The sequence below is a fragment of the Tamandua tetradactyla genome, chromosome 22, assembly GCF_023851605.1.
Source record: "Tamandua tetradactyla isolate mTamTet1 chromosome 22, mTamTet1.pri, whole genome shotgun sequence".
Taxonomy (NCBI): domain Eukaryota; kingdom Metazoa; phylum Chordata; class Mammalia; order Pilosa; family Myrmecophagidae; genus Tamandua; species Tamandua tetradactyla.
Window position 1 is genome coordinate 4,552,954 of NC_135348.1, and position 12,412 is coordinate 4,565,365.

General features: G+C 33.7%; 1 protein-coding gene across 9 annotated transcripts in view; it reads left to right on the plus strand.

Annotated features, from left to right (window-relative positions):
• Positions 1 to 12,412, plus strand: part of FSTL5 (follistatin like 5) — an 875,733-nt gene that overhangs the window by 728,306 nt on the left and 135,015 nt on the right. The window lies entirely within an intron of this gene.

Genomic DNA, 12,412 nt, shown 5'->3' on the forward strand with positions numbered 1-12,412 from the left:
TCTCCATAAAATTCTATGTACCCCAGAATACATAATACTAAAATAAACCCTCTCACACAAGCTCAGATGTACACTGAACACCTGAAATTATTTTAAGGAAAAACTCATTGAGAGACTTTCTCCTGATACTCATTTTTAAGGTTGACATAGCCATGGCATATGAGTAAAAGAGATACTTAACGCCACAGTTTAGATCCCTTACTTACAACTGCTCCTTCCAGTCTACTAATAGCTAGTATTGCCATGATGTAGTGATATATGGAGACAAAAAATTATATCTTAAAGCCATGCCTTAGAATGAGTAGAGAAAAAAACATGAGTATGAGATAAAATAGACCAGTTTCCCAGTAGATAATCTATAAGGTAAGAAAGTCTAACCCCTCTTATTCAAATAAAGGAAATGATATCACACTAAATTATGGTTCTTTAAAACAATTGAAATCATTTTTTTAACTTTAAAATATATCACTCACAGGCTAAATTGTGACTAGTTTGCTCAGTTATAGCTTAACCAAAAACATCTCAAATTCCAGGTGTGTTTTTCTTTCCTTTCATAATCTTACGTTATCAAGATGGCTTTAGCTATTTGGGGCCCCTTACCCTTGCATATAAATTAGGTGGTTGGCTTTTCCATTTTTGCAAAGAAGGTTGTTTGAATTCTGATTGGGATTGCATTGAATCTATAAATTTCTTTGGGTAATGTTCTAGTTTACTAGCTGCTGGAATGCAATATACCAGAAGTGAAATGGCTTTTATAAAAGGGAATTTATTAAGTTGCTAGTTTACAGTTCCAAGGCCAAGAAAATGTCCAATTAAAACAAGTCTATAGAAATGTCCAATCAAAGGCATCCAGGGAAAGATACCTTGGTTCAAGAAGGCCGATGATATTCAGGGTTTCTCTCATCTGGAAAGGCACATGGTCACAGTTTCTTTCTCAGCTGGAAGGGCACATGGTGTACACGGCATCATCTGCTGCTTTCTCTCCTGGCTTCCTGGTTCATGAAGCTCCCCAGGAGGCATTTTCCTTCTTCATCTCCAAAGGTCACTGGCTTGGGCTCTCTGTTTCATGGTGCTGCAGCATTCTTTGCTCTCTCTGAATCTCTTATTCTCCAGAATGTTTTCTCTTTTATAGGACTCCAATAAACCAGTCAAGACCCACCTATATAAGTGGAAACATGTTGTCACCTAATCCAGCTTAACAACCACTTTTGTTTAAATCACATCATCCAGGGAGATGATCTGATTACAGTTTCAAACATACAGTATTGAATAGGGATTATTCTACCTTTATGAAATGAGATTTTGATTAAAACATGGCTCTTCTAGGGAGCATACATCCTTTTAAACCAGCAAAAGTGGTATTGACATCTCAATGACATGAATCTCCCATCCATGAACATGGAATAAATTTCCATTTATTTAGGTTTTCTTTAATTTCTTTAAGCAGTCTTTTGTTTTTTCTTTTTACTGCATGTGACCCTTCTCATATTTGCTAAATCTATTTCTAGATATTTGATTCTTTTAGTTGCTAGTGCAAATGGATTTTTTTTCTTGATTTCTTCTTTCATTTGTTCATGGTGTGTGATTTTTAGGTGTTGACCTTTTACTCACCACTTTGATGAATTCATTTATTATCTTTGAGAGCTCTGCTGTAGCATTTTCAGGATTTTTTATATATGCCTACCATCTGTAAATGCAGAAAGTGAGCAGTATATGATGGGGTATATCTCTTCATGTTTATCCTGCTTGGTGTTCTCTGAGCTTCCCTAATGTACATATTCATGTTCTGCTAAGTTTGTGGAGTTTTCTGCCATTATTTCTTTAACTATCCCTTCTACCCCTCTCTCTTTCTTCGTCTTCTGGAATTACAATCATGTGTATATTCATGGGCTTGATTGTTTTCCATAGCTGTGTTAGGCTGTTTTCACTTTTAATATTTATTAGTCCTCTCTGGCACTTAACTTGACTCATGTCAAGTGTCCTGTCCTCAAGTTCACTGATTCTTTCTTCTACCAGTTCCAGTGTGTTCTTGAAACCCTTCTGGACATTTTTCATTTCAGTTACTGGTGTCTTCAACTCCATTAGTTCTGTTCTCTTTCTTTCTAAAATGTCTATATCTTTATCTAGACTCTCATATTGTTCATTCATTGTTTTCCTATTATCTTTTAGTTCTTTCTCTGTATTTTCATTCATCTCCTTAAGTACTATTAAGATGATTTTTAAAGGCTTTTTCAAGAGGTCTTCATTCTAAGTCTTCTTCATTGGTGTTTTCTGAGTTTGTATCCTCTTCCTTTGAATGGACCATCATCTCCTATTTCTTTTTTTCTCTTGTGCTTGTTGTATACTTTACATTTTAATATATTGAAAATTTTTAAACTCTTGGATTTACCCCCTGGTATATCTGTTTCTTTGTTTTGTAACTAGATGCTGATGAGATAGAGTTTTTCTTGAGCTCCGGCCCTCCATAAGGATGATCTTCCCAAGATGAATGCCCTGTGCAGGGTTTTCCCTGTCTTATTGGGGCTTCATCTTGTCCTAGACTTTTGCTGTTTGTTGTTTAGGAGTTCCCCTGTTTATAGAAGTTTGATTGTCCCTCTGTTTTCCAGAAGATACACTTTCCTCTCCTGAGTATCTGAAGCTGTCAGGCCCATTTCCCAGACTGTCTACCTCTGTAGTTATTTATACTCCTTTCATTGTCTCAAGCTGTCATTGGCTGGAGGAAATTCTTGGAGGATTGTCACTCCAGGGAAGACTTTCCTAGTTTGGTCTTTCTCAGCCAAAACAGGGTCAGGGAGCAACAAAACGGTCACAGACCAGTTCCAAAGTGCTCAGTAGACAGGGTTAGAAACATGCCAGAATTTGTCCTATGTCTCCTTAAAGCTGAGCATTTGTGGCCTTCCCCTGCATCCCTGAGTAAACCCAGAGTCTTTGAATCTCCAACCCCTCTACCCTGTCCAGAGAGGGCTGAAACAATGGCTGCCACTGCCTTCATCTAGGGCTGTTCGAACCAATAACTGCCCTCAGAGCCACACCCCAGTGATCTGAACTTTGTAAGTCAGAAGCCATGATCAGTTTTGGGCCAGGCACATCCTTGTCTTGAGAAAGAGGAATTTTATGTCCCTTTCTGTGAGCAGCAGCCAGCCGGGAACTGAGCCCACAGGAGAGCAATTTATAGTTCTTTATCATAATTTATCAGCCTCTCTCTGTTCTTCTCTGGATGCTGTAAATGTTCTTCTGGCCTCAGGAGTTTCAAAATAGTTCTTCCAGACAGTTCTGCTTGTTTAATAGTTTCAGCAGAAGGCCTGAGTCCTGGAGCTCCCTACTCTGCCGTCTTCCCTGCAAGCCTCCTAAATCATTGGTTTTTACATAAAGCTATTTTGTTCTCTATACTTAACCAAAGGAGAAGTGTGTGTCCAATGTGAGTATGCTTTTGGTGCTGCAGTCTTACAGATTTGAATTTCTAATCAAATATTTGTGAGAAGATTGTTGAATAGTTTGTCAAAAGAAAATTTTCATCATTCATAATCAGGAACCCAAAAATCCTGGGGAATTATTATGTATTTCATGACATCAAAGGATTATATCTCTCTATTCTCAGAAATCTATACCGTTTTCCATCAGCCACAATAGAATACTTTTGCTTAATTGTAATCTTTCTACTAGATTTTCTATTTTTCAAAGTTAAAGACCATGTTTAATTAATTTTTGAATTATCAATGTGCTTTATATATTGATTGACATATGGTAAGCAGTCATGAAACACGTGGTAAATGAATATAATGAAAAACCTTTTGTTTAGAATCTTGAGTTATTCATTCTCTTTCTTTTTTGTATGCGCAGGCACCGGGAAACCAACCCGGGTCTCTAACATAGCAGGATGAGCCACCATGGCCCCATTCATTCTTTTATGCATTCTCTATGGATACATGCATAAATATATTCTTGTTATATGTTTTTAAGGAATGTTTCATAGATAAATTTAACGTTGAATTATTTTAGGGTAAATATAACCTCAAGGATCTATTAAATTAGGATCACATAGTCAATGTAAATATTCTTTATGGGTTGTACAAGATAGCTTGGGTTATATAGAAAAAAAAATGGTTTATCTTTTTTTAGAAGAGAAATCTCTTGAGTGGAGTTATGGAAATGAAACTTTAGGGATCATTTCTTTCCCATGAAAAAGCCTGAAGCATGGATATTATATTTTTCGCATTCACTGTTGACATTAATATAACTCAATGACCAGTAAATTTGATAAAAATTTCTTCCTTCAGTCCTCTCAAAAGATGCTGTTTGGTTGCTCTAAATGAAAATTCAATTTGGTGCAGTGTCAGATTACATTCCAACTCTAGATAGTGAGTTGGTGAGGATACAATGGCACACTTTCAGTTGTTCTTTTATCTCCTTTGTTTCAGCATCTTCTTTGTTATGTAGCCCTACTAGATATTATCCCCTGCTATATTTATTCTAATTGAATACATGATTTCCCATTGTCATCTAGAGTACTAACTTCAAGCAAATAGAATTCTATTCCAGGCTTAAAGATTCAAATCTCAAAAAGAGATGAGCTTGAAAAATGATTAAAATTACGTTTAATGATGACAAATTTTGCCAACATTGCCAACTTTTTCACTTTTCTGGGTTTCATCTGTAGTCTCATCCTGATCTACCATTCTATTCATCCTAAATATTTTTAATCCAGTCACTTTCTGTGCCTGTTTATTCCTTAAGAAAAGCCTGCAAAACAGTAATATATATGGTGGGAAATGAAGGTCCTATTCCTGATTTTAACACTAACTTAAATGATGTTGAACTGTAGGAGAACATAATTTCTGCAGGAAGTTCTCTGTGAAATCTATCTAAAATATTTTCTTTCTGGGTTTGTAATTTTTACATATCAGAATTATTTTATCCTTATGTACAAATATTATATAAATATTACATATTGGTACAGAATTTTTATATAGAAACAGGCTATGCATAGCAAATTTGCGGGAATTTGAAGCAAATTAAAATTGGGAAAATGCTGTAGCCCACCCTTCTTTCTTTCCTGGTATTCCCCCTCACCTCAAGTAATGCAGCCTTCAGGACGTTCATCAGTTCCAGTAGTTATATGTCCGAATTTTCCTTCTCAGCATTTATTCCATTTGTAATCTAAGTGCTATTTCTTCAAATTCTTCCCACAAAAAATACTTGGTAAAACACCAACCCCTTTTACATGATGCCACCAATTAATTTCCCCACTAATCCACTGAATAACCTTTTAAGTTCAGTTACCACTGTGTATTTCAGAAGGATAATTGAATGTTTTATAACTTATTCTTATTCTCAGTGGGCCTCTTAACTTACAAAGACTCATAAAATGATAAAATTTTAAGATTTTTGTCCCTTTGTGTTTACAATGATCTCCTACAGGGCTTTCTAAAGAGGGTAATGTAAACTGCATCCACCTATTCCTCAGAAGACTTCTCTATAGATCTAAAAGAAACACATTTATGAAATTGGTTTTTGAAGCCCGAGACTTTTAGAATGCTTCTAATCTTTTATTAAAAATCATACTGTTTCATAATATTCACTTTGTGTCTGTATAAGACTTTTAAGTAGGTAAGCTTAACACTGGGGGGGGGTAAAATAGTGGGGAGCTTGTAAATTTTGCAGACACACTTTAATAAAGTTGTATAGCACTATTAACTGGATCAAGTCACTTTTTTAAAAATTGAATAAGTCCCCTTCAAGAGATTATTGATAAGAATCACCAAGTTATTTGGATGAGTGTGACCAAAATTATGTGTGTCTCAGCCAATCTCTCGCCATTATTTTTAAGCATTTTCATATGAGTAAGAAGGACCCACTAATGAGTATACATTGCACGCCCTTTAGAAAAACAAGTGTTTCTGTTAATTTGGATTTTTCAGCAGAAACTTCTTAAGCATAAAATTTGAAGAACTGGATAGAAAACTCATGGATACAAATGTCTGTAAACGTGAAAACCTTTTTACTAGAAATTTACAAAATCACATCAATCCATCTTATGGGTCTTAAAAAAAAGTATGCTGATTGATTTTTTCATAAAAAAAATACCTATTAGTTTTTTTAAAGTAATAGATTTCCATTGAAAAGGTAAAATAAAATATAAAAGTTTCAGTTAAAAAAGAAATCATTTCTTTTTTCATGCCTCCCTATCCCAAGCACACTTCATAAAATCAATTACATTTAACCTCTTTAAATAAAATGTTTATTAGTGATATGTACTGAATGAACAATTTTAGTTACGTTCTAGTGCTGTTCCTTTGTAAAAGATGAGAACTTCCTTTTTAAGTATATTGAATATTATATAACTATGTTGTTGGGATTAGATTTATAATTTTAATTATTTACTTGACACTTTAGTCCTTATATTTTTCAAAATTTTGCACATTGCACATTAACATAGATTTTCTCTGCTCTTGCTTAAATTTTCATTGATTACTTTTTATTATTCACTAATGATTTTCAAACTTTCAATTGAACCCCAAAACTATTTATTTATTTTTCCTCAAATATAACATAGTTCAAAAATCTCAGTTTGAATGTTTTGAGTGGTAGACAAGGATAATATACTATAGCACATTAATGGTTTCAATTTTATTAGCTGTTTCAATTCTAAATATTAAAAAACTACTGCTCCTTGTTTAAAATGACAAATTTGCACTCTGATAATATTTTATCATATAGCCATTTCATCTAGTAACTTTTCTTCATCAGAATTTAAGATACAATTCAAGAATTAATTCTTGAGTTCATCTCTGCTTAAGCTGCTGCTTTGTTGCTCATTAAACTCCTATCTTTTCCCATTTTAGCAGTACTTTTTCAAAGTTTGTTGAAGCATTTTTAGAGGACATATTATGAATTTTTAAAGAAAATTTATGGCAAAATCAATAGTTCATCTAGAATTTTCCAAACAACAAATTAGTCACTCCATGAACTGTGTTATATAATTATTTCCAAATTTTAGAAAACAACAAAAAGGTAACAGCTACTATTTTCAGGTAAATACATGTTACATATGAATGCATATAAATATGTCAACATAGAGTTTTACTAGAATCTAATAATCATAGGCACATGATATTTATTATTTCTGATTGTCTTTTAAAATAAATATTACATCCCCATGTACATAATGATGCCCTGTAATAGTTTATAGATGGGCTCTAAATTTGACCTATTTAATACCAACTGCCATATTAACACCAGAAACCCTTTTAAATAAGTTTTGTTTCCTTATTGATAAAAATTCTTTACTGGGAATCCACTTTATGCCAAGCATTGTGGTAAGTAGACAACTAGGAAGAAAAGGACAAGATGAATATAGCATATTTATGAATTATGAGCATACTCAATTGTAATGGTTGTTCTTATAAACATATGTACAGTTTAAGGCATAAGGTAGGAAAACTTACTACTGAATTTTTCTAATTCAAAAATCTCTCTTTAAATGTATCAGAAAACTGAGCTACCTTAAAGATATGCAAGGGTAACAAGATAAGGAAATGGTATACTGCTGCGTATGTGCCACCCCATTTAAAATCTCATCTGTACAGCTTCAAAGAAAATGAACATAAGCCACATAAGGGGTGGAACAACTACTGGCGGTGCAACTAAGCTACATGAAAACACTGTAGAAACATTTCTGGTCTCAGGAGCTGGATCCATTGTGCTCTCTTAAGCAGTCTTCCTTCCATCCTGGAGAAGACAGCAGCATGCAGCCCTATCTCGCCTCTATATTTTTCCTCCTCATCCATGCACTCGCTTTCATTTTCTTTATCAGACAAGTAGTAGGTTTACAGAACAATCATGAGCAAAATACAGGATTCCCATCTACCGCCCTAGTAGTAACACCTTACAACATTGGTGTGGAACGTTTTGTCACGATTGATGATAGCAGATTTTTATAAATATGGTATTCCCTATAATCTGTGATTTAACTTAGGGTCCACTGTTTGTGTAGTGTAATTCCATGATTTTTTTTAAAGTTTTATTCTGTTACCATACATACGATCTAACATTTCCCCTTTTAATCATACTTAGATATATATTTCAGTGCTGTTAATTGTGTTTACAGTGCTGTGTTGCTGTCACCACCATCAATTACCAAAATATCTACAGAATTCCAACAGGAACCCTCTACATTTTAAGCCTTAAACTTCCCATTTCTTATCCTCAGCCTGTCTTCTAGTAATCTATGATATAGATCCTGATTCTAAGATTTTGCTTGTTCAAATTGCTTCAGATCAATGAGATCATAGAGCATTTGTCCTTTTGGTTCTGGTTTTTTTTTACTCAGCATAGTTTCTTCAAGATTCATCCATGTCATCACATGTTTTTGGACTTGATTCATTTTTATAGCTGAATAATATTTCATGATATGTATATACCACATTTTATTTATCCTTCGATTTGTTGATAGCATTTGGGTTGCTTACGTCTTCTGGCAATTGTGAATAATACCACTATGAACAAATATCTTTTTGTTTATAAATATGCAAATATCTGTTTGAGCACTTGCTTTCAGTTTTTCTGGCTCTATCCCAAGTAGTGGGATTGTCAAGTCATATGGTGGTTCTATTCTTAGCTTTCTGAGGAACTGCCAAACTATCCTCCAGGGCAACTGCACCATTTTACTTTGCCCACTGCAATGAATAAAAGTTCCTATTTCTTTGCATCTTCTCCAATACTTGTTCATTTGTTTTCTAAGTATCAGCCATACTAATGTATGTAAAATGGTATCTCATTGTGTTTTTTTTGTTTGTTTTGTTTCATTTGCCTGGGCAGGCACCTGCATTGTGGTTTTGATTTGCATTTCCCTAAGGGCTAATGATGATGAGCATCTTTTCATGGCCTGTCTGGCCTTTTATGTATCTTCTTTGGAGACATGTCTTTTCCTTTCTTCTGCCATTGTTGAATCGGCTTGTTTGTCATTTTTGTTGTTAAGTTGCAGGATTTCTTTAAATACTCTGGATATTAATCCTTTTTTGGCATATGTGGTTTCCAAGCATTTTCTCCCATTGCTAGGTAGTTGTCTTACTTTCATGAAAAAGCTCTTTAAGGTCCAAAAGCTCTTAACTTTGATAAGGTCCCATTTATCTAGGATTTCTTTTGTTGCTTGTGCTTTGAGTGTAAATTCTGAGAAACCATTGCCTTTAGAAGGCCCTACAGATGCTTCCTTGTATTTTCCTACAGGAATTTCATACTTCTAGCTCTTGTATTTAGGTCTCTGAGTCATTTTAAGTTGATTTTTTATAAAGTATGAGGTAAGAATCCTCTTTCCTTATTTTTATTTTTATTTTTTTTGCAAGCGAAGATCTAGTTTTCCCAACACCATTTGTGGAAGAGGCTCTTCTTTCCAAATTGAGTGGTCTTTACCAGCTGGTCAAAAATCAGTTTCCTATAAATGTGAGGGTTGATTTCTAAGCCCTCAATTATGTTCCATTGATTGATATGTCTGTCTTTGTGCCAAGACCATGCTGTTTTGGTTATTGTGGCTTTGTCATAAGTTTTAAGATCTGGAAGTATGAGTTCTGCAATTCCTTTTTCTTTTTCAAGACAGCTTTAGCTATCCAGGACCTGTTACCCTTCCCCACATAAATTTTATAAATGGCTTTCCCATTCCTGCAGAGAAGGTTGTTGAAATTTTGTTTGGGGTTGCATTGAAGCTATAAATTATCCAGTAGGCTTGAAATATTAACAGTACTTAGAGATCCAATCTATGAATATGGAATGTCTGTTCATGTATTTAGGCCTCTTTTGATTTCTTTTTTTCCATGTTTTGTGGTTTTTGGTGTAGAAGTTGTTTACATCCTTGGTTAAATGTATCCCTAGATATTTGATTATTTTAGTTGCTATCATGAATGGTTAGATTTATCCCACATATTTGATTATTTTAGTTGTTTATTGTTCATTGCTTGTGTATAGAAACACTGTTGATTTGGGGGGTGTTGATCTTGTAACCCACCACTTCTATGAATTCACTTATTAGCTTTAGGATGTTTGCTCTGGACTTTTCAGGATTTCCTGTATGTAAAAGCGTATCATCTGCAAGTTGGAAAAAGTGCCACTTCTTTCTTTCTAAATTAAATGCCTTTTTTGTTGCTCTTGCCTAAATGATCTGGCAAGCACTCCCAGTACAATGTTAAATAGCAGTGGTCAGAGTGGGCATCCTTGTCTTCTTCCTATTCTTGGAGGGAAAGCTTATTTCACCATTAAGTATTATGTTAGTGATGGGCTTTTCATATATACCCTATCATGTTGAGGAATTTCATTCTATTCTTAGTGCCCTAAGTGTTTTTATCAAAAAGGGGAAATGGATTTTGTTAAATGCCCTTTCTCTATCAACTGAGATGATCATGTGTTTTTATTCCCTTCATTATGTTAATTACATTAATTACATTACCTCTCTTCTAATGTGTTAATATGACATATTACATTATTTGATTTCCTTATATTGAGCCAATCATGCATAATAGGGATAAATTCTACTTAATTATGGTATATAATCTTTGAATATGTTGTTACATTCTATTTGCTAGTATCTTGTTGAGGATTTTTCTGTATTCAAAACAGACATTGGTTTTTAGTTTTATTTTCTTTTGGTATCTTTAGCCACACTGGTATGACGATAATGTTGGCCTCATAGAATGAGTTAGGGAGTATTCCCTTCTATTCATTTTTCTGGAAAAGTTTGAGAAGAAATGAAGTTAAGCCTTCATGGAATTTTTGGTTGACTTCCCCTTTGAAGTCATTTGGTCTTGGACTTTTGTTTCTTGGGATGTTTTTAATGACTAATTCAATATCTTTATTAGTAATTGATTTGTTGGTATCTTCCATTACTTCTTAAGTCAATGTAGGTAATTTCTATGTTTCTAAGAATTTGTCCATTTCATATAGGTTATCTAATTTATTGACTAATTAATAAATTATCTAATTTATTCATGGTATCCTCTTAAATCTTTTTTATTTCAGTTTGGTGAGTACGAATATTCCCCTTTACGTTCCTACTTTTCGTTATATATTTCCTCCCTCTTCTTTTCCTTTGTCCATTCAGCTAAAGATTTCTCAGTTTTATTTTATTGCTCTTTTCAAACAAATGACCTTTAGTTTTTGTTGATTTTCTCTATGTATTTTTTTTTTCTATTTCATTTACCTCTCTTCTAATGTGTTATTTCCTTCCTTCTGCTCACTTTGGGTTCAGTTTGCTCATCTTTTATGAATTCTTCCAGTTTGAGGGCAGGTCTCTGGTATTAAATCTTTCTTCTTTTTAATGTAAGCCTATGTAGCTATGACATCCCTCTCAACACTACTTTCACTGCATCCAATAAGTTTTGGCATATTGTATTTTCCATTTCATTTACCTTGCGATATCCCCTAATTTTGCTTCTGGTTTCCTGTTTAATTTGTTGGACTGCTTCAGAGTGTGTCATTTAATTTCCATATATTTATGAATTTTCCCTTTCTCCCTCTGTTGTTATTAATTTCTAGCTTCATTCTGTTGTTTTCTAAGAATATGTATCATATAATGTCAATATTTTAGAATTTATTGAGACTTGTTTTATGACACAACATATTGGCTCTCCTGGAGAATGATATATGTGCACTTAAAAAGAACGACATTCTGCTTTTGTAATATTCATATGTCTGTTAGGGCTGGTTGGTTTGGTGTATCATTCACATCCTGTACTTTCTTACTGAGCTTCTGACTAGATGTCCCAACCTTATTGAAAGTGGTATAATAAAGTCCCCTAATATTAATGTAGAATGTTTAATTTCTCCTTCCAAATCTGTCAGTATTTGCTTCATATATTTGGGTGTTCTCCTATTACATGCACATATACTTAGAATTGTTTCATCTTCCTGTTGAATTGTGTCCTTTATCAGTATATAATGATAGTCTTTTCCCCTTGTAATGGTTTTTGAATTAAAGTCTTCTTCACCTGATATTGGTTTAGCAAACCCAGCTCTCTTTTAATCATTGCTTGCATGGTATATTTTTTTGCCATCTTTTCACTTTCAACCAATTTGTATCCTCAAATTTGAGTGTCATATAGACAGCATGCTTTTTTTTTTTTATCCATTCCACAATCTTTGTCTTTTATTCAGGGATTTTAATCCACTTACATTTAAAGTCAGGACTTATAATACAGGTATTTTTTCTTCCATCTTGCTATTTAGCTATTTTAAGTCTTGTACCTTCTTTATTCCTCACACCCATTAATAACTACTTTTATTTTTAATTAGTTTTGGGGGTATAACATATTGTGTCTTTTCATTTCTATTAGAATACATTTTCAACTGTTTTCATTGTATTTAACCTGCTAAATATATAAGAATTATTTTTATTTGTTAACAACTTCTTATACCGGTCTGTCCTCCA